Source organism: Vicugna pacos, chromosome 2 (assembly GCF_048564905.1).
Source record: "Vicugna pacos chromosome 2, VicPac4, whole genome shotgun sequence".
Taxonomy (NCBI): Eukaryota; Metazoa; Chordata; class Mammalia; order Artiodactyla; family Camelidae; genus Vicugna; species Vicugna pacos.
The window spans coordinates 83,676,603-83,694,688 of NC_132988.1; the positions used below are offsets into that span (position 1 = coordinate 83,676,603).

Here is an 18,086-nt window from a genome sequence, read left to right on the forward strand (position 1 = left end):
AATTGAACCCAGGCCCTTGTACATGCTAAGCATGTGCTCTACCACTTGAGCTACACCCTCCGCCCTCAGATTATTTTAAATGTGGATGGAGAGAGGGTTTGAGGAAGGCAGATTTATCAAGAACAGTCAGAGATTTTGGACCTGTATTAAATTTCTTTTGCTGCCATAAAAGTACCACAAATTTAATGGCTTAAAACAATACAAATTTATTATCTTAGAGTCCTGCAGCTCAGTAGTTCCACATGCATCTCACTGAGCTAAAAGCGGGGTGTCAGTAGAGCTGCATTCCTTTCTGGAGGCTTCAGAAGAAAATGTTTCCTTGTTTTTTCAAGCTTCTAGAGGCTGCCCATATTCCTTGGCTTGTGGCTACCTTCTTTCACCTTCAAAACCAGCAACACAGCATGTCTCTGACTGTTCTGTCTCACAGCTCTCTCGACCACAGCCAGGAAAGACCCTCTGCTTTTAAAGACTCATGTGATTCCTTTGGACCATCTAGATAATCCAGGATAATCTACCATCTCAAAACCTTTAAACTTCATCACATCTGCATAGTTCATTTTTGCCGTATAAGGTAACATAGTGCAGGTTTCAGGGGTTAGGGCGTGGTCCTTTAAGTAGGGCCAGTATTTTGCCTACCACAGGGCTGCCTTTCTCTTGCTGTGGATACTAGTGTGAGGCCTGGTGCAGAGTGTACAGATTCAGGGTTATGGTACCTGGTTCAGTGTGTAGTTCATGCTGAGACCTAGGCTTGGGCTGTCCTTGCACCTTCAGATCTTCTGTAGGGCTCATTTGAGGCTGAGGACAGGCTCAGCCCTCAGTCTCATCTCAAGAAAGGATTATGGTACTCATGTATTGTGTGGACCAGATCAGTCCATTACATGAAGAGGGAGCTCAGACATTATTTGAAGAAATACATTAGTTGAATCATTGAAATAATCTTGTGTGCCACTGAGAGAGCTTATTAATCTTTGTTTTTGTTTACTTAATAAGGCTTCAAAAATACCTCACGTCTAAACATTTGACAGGCTAGAATTTATTAGCATTTAATGTTTGTCTTGAAACAATCTTCTTTGGTTGTAAGAGGTCTGGTTCATGAGACTTTGATTTGGGGTGTGTTTCTTGTTCTTACTGTCAATTTTTAATTCATGTTCTTAGAAATTGTTGTAGAGTCTTGAGTGTTTTTCATCATGCTAATATTTTATATCCATTATAGAGGAGGGCTAATGTTCCCATTCACTACTGAATTGAGAACTGCTGTTAAATTTCACCTTTACTCCTACATTAATTAATTTTAAAGATATTTCAGTCTTTCTTTACAAGTTGAAATTGTTCTCTTAGAAATAATTATCTTCTTAACTGTAATACCAACAGTAATCTGCAGAAGTACATTTGAATTTTTCATAAATGGTGATGAATGTAGTTAAGGATTGTTGCTTGGATTTTGTATTATACTGGTCAATTTCAGCACGACTTTTAGTTAATGTTATTAGATCCATCAGTCCCAGAAATACCTGTGATATCAGATTTAACTAACCTAAATTCCGAAGTAGGTCAGTGGGTCAATAGGTTATTAGATTAGAAAAGGATTTATTTAATTTCCATTTTTTAAACCCAGGTTCTTGAGTTAACTTTTTAATAGTTTTAAAATTAGTAATGATTAGATTAAATGAAAAGTTATTTTCTTTAAATTATGTGAAATACATAGGAAAATAGCCTCTTACTCATGTTTTGTAGCAGTAACATGTTTCTTTGTTATTCATGTCTTGCTCTCTGGAGTGGATAACATGTATTTTATGTTCTTTTGCATAGCCAGGGCTCTAGTATTGGACAATGGAAAACAACCAAAAATTAAAAAGGCAGCAGTTAAGTTTTTCTGATTACAAAAATAATACATGCTTATGGGAGAAATTTTAGAAAGTACTAAAGAAAAAGTAAAAAAGGAAAAAAAATTCATATTATTACTCAGGAATAACAAGAGTTGATACTTTGGCATATTTGGATTTATGTTTGATGTATTTTGATGCCCCTATTACTGCTGTTGGATGTTTAAATCTTTCTAGCTTTACTATTTTAAATAACAATGTAATGAATATAAAACTTTGGATACATCTCTGATTATTTCCTTTTTTGTTTAAGTAAAATTACTAGGCCAAAGAACATAAGTATTTCAAGTTAATGATACTTCTTATCAAACTTTTTTTTCAGAAAGAGAGTCCTAATTTACTTTTTTTTTTTGGTTTTCTTCTTTTTTTTTTTAATTGAAGTATAGTCAGTTACAGTGTGAAATTTCTGCTGTGCAGTTTAATGTCCCAGTCATGTGTATGTATACATAAATTAGTTTTCATATTCTTTTTCATTAAAGGTTATTACAAGATATTGAATCCAGTTCCCTGTGCTATACAGATATATTTGTTTTGTATTTATTTTTGTATATAGGGGTTAATATTTGCAAATCTCAAACTCCCAAATTTATCCCTACCCAAATCCTTCCCCCCCAAGTAACCATAAAATTGTTTACTATGTCTGCGAGTCTGTTTCTGTTCTGTAGATGAGTTCGTTAGTGTCCTCTTTTTTTCCCTTTCCATTCCTTTTCTTCTTTCTCTCTTTCTCTTTCTCTTTCTCTTTTTCTCCTTTCTTTCTTTCTTTCTCTCTCTCTCTTTCTCTTTCTTTCTTTCTTTCTTTCTTTCTTTCTTTCTTTCTTTCTTTCTTTCGATTCCACATATGAGTGATACATGGTATTTTTCTTTCTCTTTCTGGCTTACTTCATTTGGAATGACGATCTCCAGGTCCATCCACGTTGCTACAATGGCATTATTTTATTCTTTTTTATTGCTGAGTAGTAGTCCATTGTGTAAATACACCACAGACAGTAATCTGTCGATGGACATTTAGATTGGTTCCATGTCTTGGCTGTTGTAAATAGTGCTGCTGTGAACATTGGGGTGCTGCATGTATCTTTCCAAATTAGAGTTTCCTCTGGATATATGCCCAAAAGTGGGATTGCTGGATCATATGGTAAGTCTGTTTTTAGTTTATTGAGAAATCTCTATACTGTTTTCCATAATGGCTGCACCAGACTACATTCCCACCAGCAGTGTAGGATGATTCCCTTTTCTCCACACTCTCTCCGGCATTTATCATTTGTGGACTTTTGAATGGTGGCCATTCTGACTGTGAGATGTTAATTAACCTCATTGTAGTTTTGATTTACATAGCAGTATTGAGCATTTTTTTTATGTGCCTATTGGCAATTTGTGTGTCTTCATTGGAGAATTGCTTGTTTAGGTTTTCTGCCTGTTTTTGGTTTGGTTCTTTGCTTTTTTCTTATTAAATTGTATGAGCTGTTTATATATTCCAGAAATTAAGCCCTTGCCAGTCTCATCTTTTGCAAATATTTTCTCTCATTCCATAGGTTGTCTTTTTGTTTTACTTATGATTTCCTTTGCTGTGCAAAAGCTTGTAAGTTTAATTAGGTTCCATTGTTAATTTTTGCTTTTATTTCTATTGCCTCGGTAGACTGCCTTAGGAGAAAATTGCTAAGATTTATGTCAGAGGACGTTTTGTGTATGCTTTCTTCTAAGAGATTTACAGTATCTTGCTTATATTTAAATCTTTAACCCATTTTGAGTTTATTTTTGTGTATGGTGTGAGGGAGTATTCTAACTTCATTGATTTACATGCCGCTGTCCAGTTTTCCCAGCACTACTTGCTGAAAGGACTTGTGTTTTCTCTGTTCTGTATTCTTGCCTCTTTTGTCAAAGATTAATTGACTGTAGATCTGTGAGTTTAGTTTTTGGGCTCTGTGTTCTGTTCCATTGATCCATATGTCTCATTTGTGCCAATACCATACTGTTTTTATTACTGTAGCTCTGTAGTATTGTCTGAAGTCTGGGAGGGTTATTCCTTCAGCTTTGTTCTTTTTCTTCAGTGTTGTTTTGGCAATTCTGGGTCTTTTGTGATTCCATATAAATTTTAGGATGGTTTGTTCTAGTTCTGTGAAAAATGTCATGGATAATTTGATAGGGATCATATTAAATCTGTAGATTGCCTTGGGCAGTACGACCATTTTAACAATATTGATTCTTTCAATCCAAGAACATAGGATATCTTTCCATTTCTTTAAGTCATCTTTAATTTCCTTAATCAATTTTTGTAGTTCTCTGTGTGTAAGTCTTTCAACTCCTTGGTCAGATTTATTCCTAAGTATTTTATTGTTTTGGATATGATTTTAATAGGGATTGTTTCTGTACTCTTCTTTTTCTGATATTTCATTGTTAGTGTAGCGACTGATTTCTGTAATCTTGTATTCTGCAACCTTGCTGAACTTTTTAATCAACTCTAGTAGTTTTTGTGTGAAGCCTTTAGGGTTTTCTCTATATAGTATCATGTCATCCACATATAGTGACAATTTTACCTCTTCTCTTCTAATTTGAATCCCTTTTATTTCTTTTTCTGATTGCTGTGGCTAGGACTTCCAAGACTATGTTGAATAGAAGTGGTGAGAGTGGGCATCCTTGTCTTGTTCCAGATTTTCTTGGAACGGCTTTCAGTTTTTCAGCATTGAGTATTATGCTGGCTGTGAGTTTGGTCATAAATAGCTTTTGTTATGTTGAGATATGTTCTCTCTGTACCCATCTTGGTAAGAGTTTTTATCATAAATGGGTATTGAACTTTATGAAATGCTTTTCTGCATTTATTGAGATGATCATGTGATTTTTGCCCTTTTGTTGTTTGGTGGAATTCCTCAGTGAAGCCATCTGGTTCTGGACTTTTGTTTGCAGGGAGGGTTTTTTTTGTTGTTGTTTTGTTTTGTTTTTTGCTGATTCTATTTCATTTTTAGTGATCAGTCTGTTCAGTAGAGCCCATTTCTTTAAATTCTTTGCTCTGCCTCCTTCCCATTTTACTAGCTAATTTTCTACCTGTCTCTAAGATAACTAATTTTTCACCTGATTTCAGTCTTAGCCTTTTTTTTCTCATTTTGTATGTTCTTTCTAGAAAAGCCCATCTAATCATTATTTTTAATTTACATGTTTGAGTTGATGGCTCTCATTTACATCTTCACCCAGTTCTTTCCTGAATACCAAAACCCACACTTCCCACTGCCTATTGGACACTTTTCTTGCATGTCCCATAGATATCTTAAACACAACATGTCTAAAACTGAATCCATCATTGAAAGTATTTCTGAAGTATCTGTAACAGAGTGATTAAAAGCATAGTTCAAGCAAAGCTGTCAGGATTTGTATCTCAGGTTTACTGCTGAACTTGGACAGTTTACCTCTTCTCTTTGTATTTCATTTTCCTCATCTGTGAAATGGACATAATAATAGAGGTGAATATGATTTTTGAGTCTTAAATGAGAGAAAACTTTGAAGAATGCCTGGCACATAGTAAATGTTCAAAAAATGTCAGCTACTGCTTTCAACATCATTCCTTCCCACTCCCCTCTAATTTATTCCTCCTATGTTACCTATCTAACTGACACATGTGTCCAAACCAAAATTTGAGTAATACTGTTGACTGCTCCCTGCCTCCGACTTCTGTTCATCAGTCACCAAATTCTGTCTAATCATCTTAGTATCTATTAAAATTTCTGTATTTCTTTCTGTAACCTCTGCCTCTATATCTGTTACCTGAACCATTATAATACTCCTACTAATCCCTAATTCTAGTCCTGCCTCCTTCAGTTCCATTCTCTATATTGTATCCAGAATGATAGTTCAAAAGAACAGACCTATTAATGCCATTTCCCTGCTTAAAACCTTTCAATGTCTTCATGGGTAGGGGGAGGGTCCCTTTGTGTGACTTTTCATGATCTGCTCACCTCATTCTCATTTGTTACCCTACCCCTGTCCTTAGGTTTTTGCTCTAGTAATACTTAACCACTTATAGTACTCTAGACGCACAGGTCTTCTTATGTCTCCAGACTTTTGCATACACTGTTCTTCTGGCATAGATCAAATTTATCTGTCTCTTTGCCTGGTGAACTCTTATTTATCCTTTAGATCTCAGCTGAGGTATTACTTCTCCAGGAGACTTCCTTAACTTCTCTGTCACTCCTAGTGTATCCACAGAGCACTTTGTGCCTTCTCTGGGAAGTGCCTGAAAAGTAGTGGCTGTATCTATTTCACTATTTGAAAACTACAGTCAGTATAGTATTAGTCACTTGTGTTGGTGCTCAGTAAATATTTGCTAAGTGGTAATATATGAAGTGGAATTTTTAAGGAATCACTAATATTTAACTATAGTATGTTTTAACTTGAATTTCTTTGATTTCTAGGCAGGAATAATTTTTACATTTATTAATGATCTGTTTTCTTCATGGCTTATTTAGTTGTACATTTCTTTTCTTTTTGGCTGGGTTTTAACTTTTTAATGCGTATCTTTTGGAAACCCTTATTTGTTAAAAATAATAACCTGTTTTCGTACTGCAAATGTTCAAGTATTTAATTTTGGTTTTTAAAGAGGGAAATGCCATTTGTGTTTATTTTGTTAATAATTGGTATCCTTGTGGATTTTATCCTTTGGTGCTTCACAACAACTGCCTTAGGTAAGAATTCTGAGGCTTAGGATAATAAGTAAATTGTCCAAAGATTTTCTCCCGTGCTTTTCTGACTCTAAACTCCTGATCTTAATTTCTATACTTAATCCTTCTCCAGCATGGTGAGTTTGTTAAATGCTTCAATTCTGACTAAATAACCCTATCCCAAAGTACTTAAAAGCAAGTAGGACACTAGAATCTGGTTTCTGAATTTTACTTCATGCGTAGTTTAGGAATTCAGTCCTGTTTCTCTGGTGTTTTTGACTTAGACCTATTGTTTTTATCGGACTCCTTCAATCTCCAAGGATTTTGTTGTTGCCATAAAAAAAAACCCTTTTTGTTGCTGTCATATTACATATACAATATATTCCTGTTTTTTTCTTTTTTTTAATTAGAATGGACATTGGATGTGTCAGAAGCAAACTTTTGAGTGTAAAGTTTTGTATTAACTTTGATGTGGCAAGGTTGGGTTGATCTTGGTTAATTCATTATTCACAATGCTTGTTGAGTTTTTAGTATTTGCCAGATATTTTGACAAGTCCTAGTAATAGATGAATAAGTAAAGTATAATTCCTGCTTTGAAGGAGCTCATGATTTAGAAGAATGTTAAAAATAAGAATGTTACAGTGATATCCCACTTCTGCAATGTAAAATAGTAAGAAAACTCCTGATTTCCTTGTTAATGAAAGAACATTTCTAATTAAAATTGATAGGTTTTGAAGTTCTTTCCAAACCAAAAATTTTGCCTTTTTGGTTAAGTTTATTCCTAAGTGTTTTATTCTTTTGATGCTATTTTAAGTGGCATTGTTAATTTCCTTTTCAGTGTTTGTTGTTAGTGTATAAAAATGCAACTGATTTTTGTATGTTGATTTTGTGTCCTGTTACTTTGATGTTTATTAGCTGTAACTTTTTTGTAGACTGTGTTACATATAAGATCATGACCTCTGTGAACAGAGATAATTTTTCTTCTAACTTTCCAATTTGAATGCCTTTTACTTTTTGCGTAATTGTTCTAGCCAGGACTTGCAGTATGGTGTTGAATAGAAGTAGTGAGAGTGGAAATCCCTATCTGGTTCCTCATCTTAGAGGAAAAACTTTCAGTTTTTCACTCTTGAGTGTGATACTAGCTGTAGAGCTTTTCATAAATGGCTTTTATTATCTTGAGAAAATTTCCGTCTGTTCCTCATTTGTTTAAAAGGGTGTTGATTTATGTCAAATGCTTTTTCTACATTAATTGTGAGGTAATCATATGATTTTTATCATGTGGTTTATCACATTAGCTGATTTTTGTATGGCAAGCCATCGTGTCCCAGGGATAAATTCCGCTTGATCATGGTGTGTGATTCTTTGATGTGCTATTATATTTGATTTGTTAATATTTTGTTGAGAATTTTTGCATATGTATTTATCAGGGATGTTCGCTTGTGGGTCTGTCTGGCTTTGTCTCAAGGTAATGTTGGCTTCATAAAATGACTTTGGAGGTATTCCTTTCTCCTCAGTTTTTTGGAAAAGCTTGAGAAGGATTGGTGTTAATTCTTTAAATGTTTGGTAGAATTCTCCAGTTGAATATTTGGCCCTGGGCTTTTCTTTGTTGGGAAGTTTTTGATTACTGATTCATATATCCTTATTAGTTACTTGTATGTTCAGATTTTCTATTTCTTCATGATTCAGTCTTGATAGGTTGTATGTATCTAGGAATTTATTCCTCTAGATTACCTCATTTGTTGGTGCTTAATTGTTCGTGGTAGTTTATTATGATCCTTTGTATTTCTGTGGTATTGCTTGCAATGTTTCCTATTCTTGTTCTCTGCTAAAAACTTTCATTTTAAAAATTTTTTTTAATTCTCTATTTTGTTTCTTCTTTAATCTTTATTATTTCCTTCTTTCTGCTAGTTTGGGGCTTAGTTTGTTCTTTTTCTAGTTCCTTGAGATGTAAAGTTGGGATCTTTATTTGAGATCTCTCTTCTTTTTTAATGTAGTAGTTACCACTGTAAACTTCCCTCCTAGTACTGTTTTTGCTGCATCCCATAAGCTTTGATGTGTAATGTTTTTGTTTATCTCAAGACATTTTGTAATTTCTTCTTTGACCTGTTGATTTTTCAAGAGTGTGTTTAATTGCCATGTTTGTGAATTTTCCAGTTTACCTTGTACTACTGATTTCTAGTTTCATTCTATTGTGGTCAGAAAAGATACTTGATAGGATTTCAATCTTAAATTTGTTAAGACTTGTTTTGTGACCTAACATGATCTATCCTGGAGAATGTTCCATGTGCATTTGAGAAGAACATGTATTCTGGTGCTTTTGGGTGGAATATTTTAAGTCCATTGGTCTACAGTTCAGGCCATCTGTTTCTTTATTGATCTCTGTCTGAGGTTCTGTCCATTGTTGAAACTGGGGTATTGAAATCTGCTAATACTGTGTTGCTATCTCTTTCTCAGTTCAGTTCTGTCAATGCTTGCTACAAATATTTTGAGTGCTTTGATGTTGGTTGTATATGTATTTATAATTGCAATATCTCCCTGATTAATTTGACCCTTTCATTATTATATAATGTCCTTTTTCTCTCTTGTGACAGTTTATGACTTAGTCTATTTTGTCTGATACAGGTGTGGCCACTCTTGCTCCCTTGGTTATCATTTGCATGGGTTATCTTTCTTGTCTTCTACTTTCAGTCTGTGTGTGTCCTTAAATCTAATGTGAGTCTCTTGTGTATAACATATAGTTGAATCTTATTTTTAAATCCATTTACCTAGTTTGTCTTTTGATTGGTAACTTTAATTCATTTGCATTTAAATTCATTACTGAGAGGGAAGGAGTTACTATTGTCTTTTTTGTTCACTGTTTTTGTCTTTTTGTCACTTTTTTTCTCTTATTTTCCTTTATGTTTCACTGATTTTTTTTAATAGTGACATGCTTTGGTTCCTTTCTCATTTCCTTTTGTGTATCCTCTGAAGGTGTTTTCTCTGTGCTTATCATGGGTCTACATAAAACATTATGTAGTTGTAATGGTCTGTTTTAAGCTGGTAACAACTTAACTCAAAAAACTCTATTCTTTTACTTCTCTCCCCCACCACACTTGGTTTTCTCTGTCACAAATTACATCTTTTTATATTGTGTATTTATTAACATATTTTTAAGGTTACACTTATCTTTATACTTTCTTTTAGCTTCTGTAGTAAGAATTATGATTGTTGTAGTTTACTTTTTAAGTTACTTTCTTTTAGAAACAATTTTAGAGTTTAGCGTTTGTTACATGCATTTTTGTGATGAAGTTCTAAATTTTGTTATGTTTCAAAATTATTTTAAAACCTTTTTCATGATAAATGGCTATGTAAGTTGAATAAATCTAACAATTTGTTTTTCTTGTTTAAACAGAATTCTGAGACTGATGGTCAGCCATACAGAAGGATACATTGAACCTATAGTTTTCTGAAGAATCAGTTCAAAAGATCCAAAAAATACAAAAGGTAATGAAAGGGTTGTATCTTGGGATATACTTTGAAATGACACATTCCCTGAAAAAATATATAAAACAATCCATAAACTATTTTGATACACTAATCTGAGTAATGTTTTATTTAAAATTTTTTCCTGCTGAGGATTTTGCTTCTATTTTCATTAGTGATTTTAGCCTGTAATTTTCTCTTTTTGTGGTGTCTTTGTCTTGTTTTATTATCAGGGTGATGCTGGCTTCATAGAATGAGTTCAGAAGTATTCCTTCCTCTTCAGTTTTTTGAAATAGTTTGAGAAGGATAGATATTAACACTTATTTAAGTGGTTAGTAGAATTCGCTTGTAGAAGCTGTCTGCTCCTGGACTTCTTTTTGTTGTGAGTTTTTAAAATTACCGATTCAATTTCATTACTGATAATCAGTCTTTTCAAATTTTCTGTTTCTTCCTGATTCAGTCTTGGGAGATTGTATGTTTCTAGGAACTTGTCCATTTCTTTTAAGTCATTCATTTTATTGGTGTATAGTTGTTATAATCTCTTATGATCCTTCGTATTTTTGTGGTGTTATTTATAACTTCCCCTTTTTTACTTATGATTTTATTTGGGGGTCTCTCTCTCTCTCTCTCTTTTTTTTTCCTTGATGAATCTGGCTAAAGGTTTATCAGTTTTGTTTATCTTTTCAGAAAACCAGATCTTTGTTTTATTGGTCTTTTGTGTTGTTTTTTAGACTTTATTTCCTTTGTTTCTACTCTGAGTTCTTATTTCTTTCCTTCTACTAACTTGGAGTTTTCTTTGTTCTTTTTCTAGTTCCTTTGGGAGATTAGGTTAGATTGAGATTTTTCTTGTTTCCCGAGGTACACTTGTATCACTATAAACTTCCCTCTTGCAACTGATTTTGCTGCATCCCATAGATTTTGGATCATTGTGTTTCCATTTTCTTTTGTATTATACTGTAGGTATTTTTAAAATTTTCTCTTTGATTTCTTCAGTGACCTGTTGGTAGTTTAGTAGCATATTGTTTAGACTCTACATCTTTGTGTTTTTTGCATTTTTTTCTCATAGTTGATTTGTAGTCTCATACTATTGTGGTCTGAAAAGATGCTTGATATGATTTCAGTCTTCATAAATTTATTGAAACTTATTTTGTGGCCTAGCATGTGATCTATAATGCAGAATGTTCCATGTACACTTGAAAAGAATGTATTCTGCAACTTCTGAATGGAATATCCTTTATATGTCTATTAAGTTCATCTGATCTAAAGTGTTGTTTTAAGCCAGTATTTCCTTACTGATGTTGGGTTTGGATGATCTGTTCATTGATGTAAGTGGGCTGTTAAAGTCTCCTACTGTTGTGTTACTGTTAATTTCTCCCTTTATATTTGTTAGTATTTGTCTTATGTATTTAAGTGCTTCTGTGTTGGGTGTGTATATATTTACAATTGTTATTTTTTTTCTTGGATTGATCTTTTTATCATTATGTAATGTCCTTTTTCTCCTGTTAAGTCTTTATTTTAAACTCTATTTTGTCTGATATAAGTGTTGATACCCCAGCTTTTTTTTTGTTTCTGTTTGTATCGAATAGCATTTTCCCTCTCCTCACTTTCATTCTTTGTATGTCTTAGATCTGAAATGAGTCTTTTGTAGGCAGCGTAAGTTTGGGTCTTTTTTTTTTTTAATCCATTTGGCCACTTTGTGTTTTTTGATTGGAGCATTTAGTTTATTTACTTTTAAAGTAATTATTGATGGATAGATATGTACTTCTGGCCACTTCATTAAGTGTTTTCTGGTTGTTTTTCTAGGTTTTTTATTTTTTATTTTTTGCTTTGGTTTTTTTTTTTTTTTTTTTTGGTTGTTCCTTTCTTCTGCTGCTCACTTCGTTTGTGATTTGATTTCTATCTCTAATGTTACATTTATTTGAATTCCTTTCTTTTCTTTGTGTATGTATCTATTAAAGATTTTTGAGTATTGGTTACCATGAGATTTACATATAACTTTGTGTGTGTGTATGAGATTATTTTAAGTTGGTTTGAATGCAGTGTAACAAACCTGCATTTTTACTTGCCACCCCCACAGTGTTTAATTGTTTTGATAACATATTTTACATCTTTTTGTTTTGTATGTTCCTTAACTACTTTTTGTGGATGTAGATGATTTTACTACTTTTGCTTTTTAATCTTCCTCCTAGCTACTACCTTTACTGTATGTTTTCCTTTACCAGTGAGTTTTTTTTTTTTTTTTTGGAGTTTTTGTATTTCTGGTTATGGTCTTCTTTTCCACTTAGAGACTTTACTTTAACATTTCTTGTAAAGCCAGTTTAGTGGTGCTGAACTCTTAACTTTTGCTTGTCTGTAAAACCCTTTATCTTTCCTTGAAATCTGAAAGATAGTCTTGTCAAGTTGACTACTTTTGGTTGTAGGTTTTTCCTTTCATCACTTTGAATATATCTTGAAACCCCCCTCTGGCCTTCAAAATGTCTGCTGAGAGCTCCCTTGTACTTAACTAGTTGCTTTCTCTTGCTTTTTTTTTTTTTTTTAAGATTCTGTATCTTTAATTTTTGCCATTTTAGTTACAGTGTTTCTTGATGTGGACTTTTTTGAGTTGATCTTGTTTGGAACTCTTTGTGCTTCCTCAGCCAGGACATGGATCTTTCCCAGGTTAGGGAAGTTTTCAGGTTTATTTTTTCAGATAAGTTCTCTGCCACTTCCTCTGTCTCTCACCTTTCTTGGACTCCTATAATTTGAATGTTAGTATGCTTGATGTTCTAAAGGTGTCTTAAGGCATCTCATTTAAAAAAAAAAATTCTTCTTCTCTTTAGCTTGGATGATTTCCACTACTCTGTCTTCCAGTTCAGTGATCTATTTCTCTGTATCATCTAATTTACTGTTGGTTTCTTCTGCAGTATTTCTTATTTCAGTTTTTGTGTTCTTCAACTCTTTTTGATTCTTCTCTATATTTTCTAACTCTTTGTTAAACTTCTGCCTTTGTTCATTCTTCTGAGTTCTTTGAACATTTTTTATGGTCATTACCTTGAACTCTTTATCAGGGAGATTGCTTATCTCTAGTTAAACTTAGCTCTTTTTCTGCCTTTTTTTCTTGTTCTGTAGTTTAGAACATACTCCCCTTTCTCCTCATTTTGCCTGATTTTCTGATTTTCTGTGTTTATTTTTATATACTATGTATGTCAGTTATGTTTCCCAGTCTTGGAGAAGTCACCTTAATTAGAAGTCCTGTGGGGCCCAGTAGCACACTTGCGTCTGGTCACCAGAGCCATATATTCTAGTAGTGTCCCCTTTGTGGCTTTTCTTATGTGATGGGGCTGACTACTGTGTGTGCTTTGGTAGGTGAGGGTGGCTTTCAGTCTTATTGGCTGCCAGGCCATTCCTCAAGGACATACCAGTACTAATCAGAGAAGGAGCAGCTAGTGAGATGGATAGAAAAGTAGGAAAGTGTTCTGTCACAGAAGCCAGGAAAAGAAAAGTAATAAATGCATAAATAGTCATTTATATCCCACGTTACTGAGAGTAGAGTAAAGCAGCTGTTAGTCAGCATGAATGTCATTGATAACTGTAGTAAAGAGTGAGCAGTATGTGTACTATAAGTTCTGGCAGGTACTGCTAGCTGACTTTCTCAGTGTCATCAGCAATAAATATACAAAAGTGCTGGTTTTCTCTACATCCTTCCCCCACCCTCCAAAAAAAGAGTGAGCAGTCTCAGTGGGAGTTGGTGAGGATGAAAGCCTGATTAAAACTGATGAAGTGAGAATGAAAAAGTTTGATTAAAGATGGCAAAAAATACAGTTAACTTCCATTTTCTCTCGAAACTGTATTAAAGCTAAAGGATTTTTCTGAACGAGCAAAGAGAATGGGAGAGGAAATAATTGCAACAAAATTTTGGATCCTGAAAAGCCAAAGGAAGTGTGGTAACTGTCTTGTAGAATCCCAGGCCCACTGTGGGAATGTTCAGAAACAAACTTTGTGTTACTGTAGGGCCTCTAAAATGTTTAGGAGTTGAATGTATTCTTTACTTCTGCAAATAAGAGTGAGGGTGGGACTAAAAACAGGATGATTTGTTGAAAATTTGTTTATAAGGTTATTCTGCTCCGTAAATCCTTTCCCTGACTTTGGAAACCCAGGTAACTATCCCTCTTGCCTTTCTTAGCAGAGGGCTAGAGATTTATTTTCTAGCAAGGACAAAATAGAGGGCACCAAACATAGTTGAAAATGTGGGTACTATATTAAAAATAAAGGATTAAGGTTCTAGGCTAATCAGATTTTTGTAATTTTCAGTGAATAGTTTAGAAGAGTCTTCTCTAGGAATTAAAACCAACCTAGAGAAATGGTCTGAAGATAACAACATTAAGAATTTCCCCAAAGAAATATTCCAACCTGGTATTGCTACAACAAAGTTCACAGTATCCTACCCTTAAATACGGGCCTGTGACCAAAGATCACTAGACATTTTAGGAATGCCTCTTTTGTGAGAGTCAAAGACCAAACCAAAAAAGAAAATACCAAGTTAGGGGAAGTGGAGACCAACTCAGTAGATAAGAATTGAGAGAAACACAAAACTGTCATTTAATAGTTTCAGAAAGGTAAGAGGAGATGCTAAATCTGTGAAACATAAAAGAGAAACAATAAAAAATGAAATTAGAAATGGAAAACTCAATGGAAGGGCTCAAAAATAGTATTGATATATTGAAAGTGAAGCAAAGAGAAAATTGGAGAGAAGAAATAAGAAAATTGGAGCAATTGTCCAGGATCTTCAGTGTTCAAATAATAGGAGTTCCAGAAAAAGAGAATAGAGTAACTAGAGGGGAGAAATAGGGAATAGAGAACAATTCAACAAAACTGTCCAGAAATTAGAGGACACAAATTTCCAAGTAGAAAGAGCCCATAGAATGACCAATACAAATATGAAGATTAGTCCAAAATAGGGCATATTATTGTTTAATTTTAGAGCACAGTGGAGCTTCCAAAATAAGAAAAATAGGAGGTCACATATAAAGGATCAGTAATCAGCATGGCTTTGGACTTCTTGATTCCACACTGGAAACACGAAGATAGGGAAGCCTTTAAAAAAATTCTTAAGGAAAAATTATTTCCAACTCAGTATTCAATATCTAGCTAAACTGTTGATTAAAGATTAATGACAGTTGTAGACTTGTGATAACTCAAAAAATTTTATCTGCCGTGTTTCCTTTCTTGGGCAATTATTGTAGGAGGAACTCAACAAAAAAGAAGTAAACTACAAAAATGAACCCATAGAATAGGAAAAACAGGAAATGCAAGTTAAGTAGAGACCCAGGAAATCACTAAGATGATAGTGAAGAATGATCCTACGATTACCAGTTACAGCCATCCAGTCCCAGTAGGAATTGGTCAGAAGGGACCAAGAGAAATATCTGTGAAAAGAGTAAATTGGTAGAATTTGTATAGGTTTGAAGATATCAAGAGTAGATTTAGACAGAGAAGAGTTTGGGGCTGAATTGGTGATAAGTATGTAGAAAACTAGGTAAATAATAAAACAATGATTAACTCTAGGGAAAACTAGAAAAGAAAAGTAATTAGTATACTATATGGCTCAGCTGTTAATTGCATTTACAGAATCATAATAATGTTAATTCTGAGTATAACCACCTAGCCAAAAATCACGGTGTTGGGAATCTGGGCAAGTAGGCATATGTATGAGGTAAGGATAGGGGAGTTAAAGCTAAATTATTATTTTTCATAGTGAAGTTCAATAGATAATACCTAAAAAAACAAAGACACTTTTGAGGGCAAAAGCAAGCAATGCAATTATTGCTTACTTATTACATTGGGAAAACTCGAATAAATTGGGAATGTGTAGGAGGCACCCTACCTAAAACAGAAAGAATCAAGAAGTAACAAAGTAAAAGTTATTAGAGAGTTAACTACCCAAGGAGACAGTTAAAGAGATGAAAGTGGTTGGAAATAGGCAATGGGGATCAGAGGATTTCTGATTTTTTAAAAAAGTCTCTTAAGTCTGTTTGGACACTTGAAACTTTGAACAAGTATACATTTGTGAAAATAAACACTAAATTTAAAAATAAGAGAGTGGAATTAAAGATGTTGAAACACCAGCTGTACACAACTCTGATAAGTTGTTTTTCTGTAAAAGCAGGCAGAAAAGGAAGCCAGTACCTGAAGGGGGATGGTGAGTCAGGGGGATTTTGTTTGTGCTTTGTTTTTTTAAGGTAAAATACTAAGATGTTGATCAGAATAATCCAGTTATAGAGGGAGAAATTAGTGTTGTAGAAGTGGAAAGCCTTGAGAGGTGACAGCAGATGGGATTCAGAGGACAAGTAGTATCATGTCATTAGATACTGCATAGTTTATTTTTAATGCAGAATGTGTTATTTTATACATGAGTTCTTTTCCAAAGATGGAATGCCAGGCACTGAGATTTTCTGTTAATTATGTGTAATGTTGCATGCTGAATTTAAAACATATCTGCTTCTGTATTTGGCAAAGTTTGAATTGCTTACAGAGTTTGTTATTAATACCTTCCCATTTGATAATATTTTTTTTAAATGGCTTTTAAAATATTTGTAAAAAAATATGCCGTTCTTGACCATCATTGTGATAAAATAGTATCGTGGTACTTACTCAGCTGGGAAGTCATATCACTGAATGATTCTGAGCTCAAGTTTCTTATATAAAGGAGCATTTGATTCGTAACTGTAATTTGATCCTTTATAATTTGTGATCTTTGGATTCCAATGTCTATAACTGATCCTCTCAAAGTCATTATTGCATACCACACTGGCCTATTAATGTCAATATTTAAGAAAAAAGGCTTTATTGACACAACATTGTAAACTGACTATACCTCAGGAAAAAAAAGAAAAAAGGCTTTTAATAATAACATTTAATCTATATTATACCATCTATTTGAAATTCCTTGCTGTATGTAGGGACATTTCATGTCTTCTAAAAATGAATCCTTAGAATCCATAGCAAGAGCAGTTATGACTCTGCCTACTAGTCTTTTTGTACTGAAAGCATCAGTCCTAGGGTAGTCCCCACACAAGACCTTTTGGGTGCTCCCCCATTACCGCTTTGTTTTGTTAAAGTTAATTCAACACCATTTAAAGAAGTCAAGAGGAATCTTGTAACAGTTGCTCTAGAGTGCTTATTTGGGCCTACTTCACCTCTTCCCTTATCTTCCCTTAAATATAGCATGTCTGTCAATTGTCTGAGAAAGTAGAGAAAAGATCTGGAACTCTTGGACTAGACTTTTAGAGATGTAGTTTTATATTATTCAGTTAGCTAGACAACAAATAGTATTTGGAAAAATATTGTTAACAACAATATTAAGACAGCCTAATGCTTACCAGTCTGTCTTCCTAAAGCATTCTGGATTTATTTCCCTTATAATTAGCATGGCTCCTGTTTATATAGTCTTAAGCCCTGGTTTTTAGGGTCCTTTTTTTCCCCGTTGTTTGCCCTGTTCTACCTTTTGGTAATTAAACAAGCATATACTTGTTGCTATGTAAGTCTTAGATCTGGTCTTTTAAGTTTAAACTGAAATGGTTCTTTTTAAATTCATCTAAATTGGCTGTGTTACCTTTGCACTGTTCTTTTTGTTCTGATGATAGAACCAGCCTCTGTTATTACCATGATGAAATAAGTATGTCTGTTGGACCACAGGTGATCTTTAAAATCTCTTCTCTAAAATTCTGTAATTTTGTGTTCCATCTGCTGATGTTGACCCAGACACTTAAAATCATTGTTTTATCCTGGAGCTACTTATTTTTATTTTTAACTCTGACTCCCCCACTCGTTATCTTTTAAGACCTCTTAGCCCTTTACAGTCCCACTTCTGCAGCCATAACCACATAGGCAGTGCAGCATCATTTATCAAGGGTTATTCTCTCTTCTTCTTGTAAATGCACATTTGAAAACAATGAGATAATATTTTAGAATCTCATGCCCTTTAATCTTTTCTGGTTTAGTTAGAGATACACATTAATTTACACTATTTTCTTAATTTTAAATGAAAAATATAATAAAGTAGAATTTTCTCTTAATGCCTCATACTGTTAGGATAGTTATTAGAAGTAAGGTGATTATT

The 18,086-nt window shown here is 33.7% G+C and overlaps 1 protein-coding gene across 14 annotated transcripts in view; it reads left to right on the forward strand.

Moving 5' to 3' along the window:
• CLOCK (clock circadian regulator) overlaps positions 1 to 18,086 on the forward strand; it is a 138,944-nt gene that overhangs the window by 38,140 nt on the left and 82,718 nt on the right. For all 14 annotated transcript variants that reach the window (XR_012061539.1, XR_012061547.1, XR_012061551.1 and 11 more), the window contains one exon: positions 9,918 to 10,009. The gene's annotated coding sequence lies outside the window, so the exon portion shown is untranslated. The remainder of the gene's footprint in view (positions 1 to 9,917; positions 10,010 to 18,086) is intronic.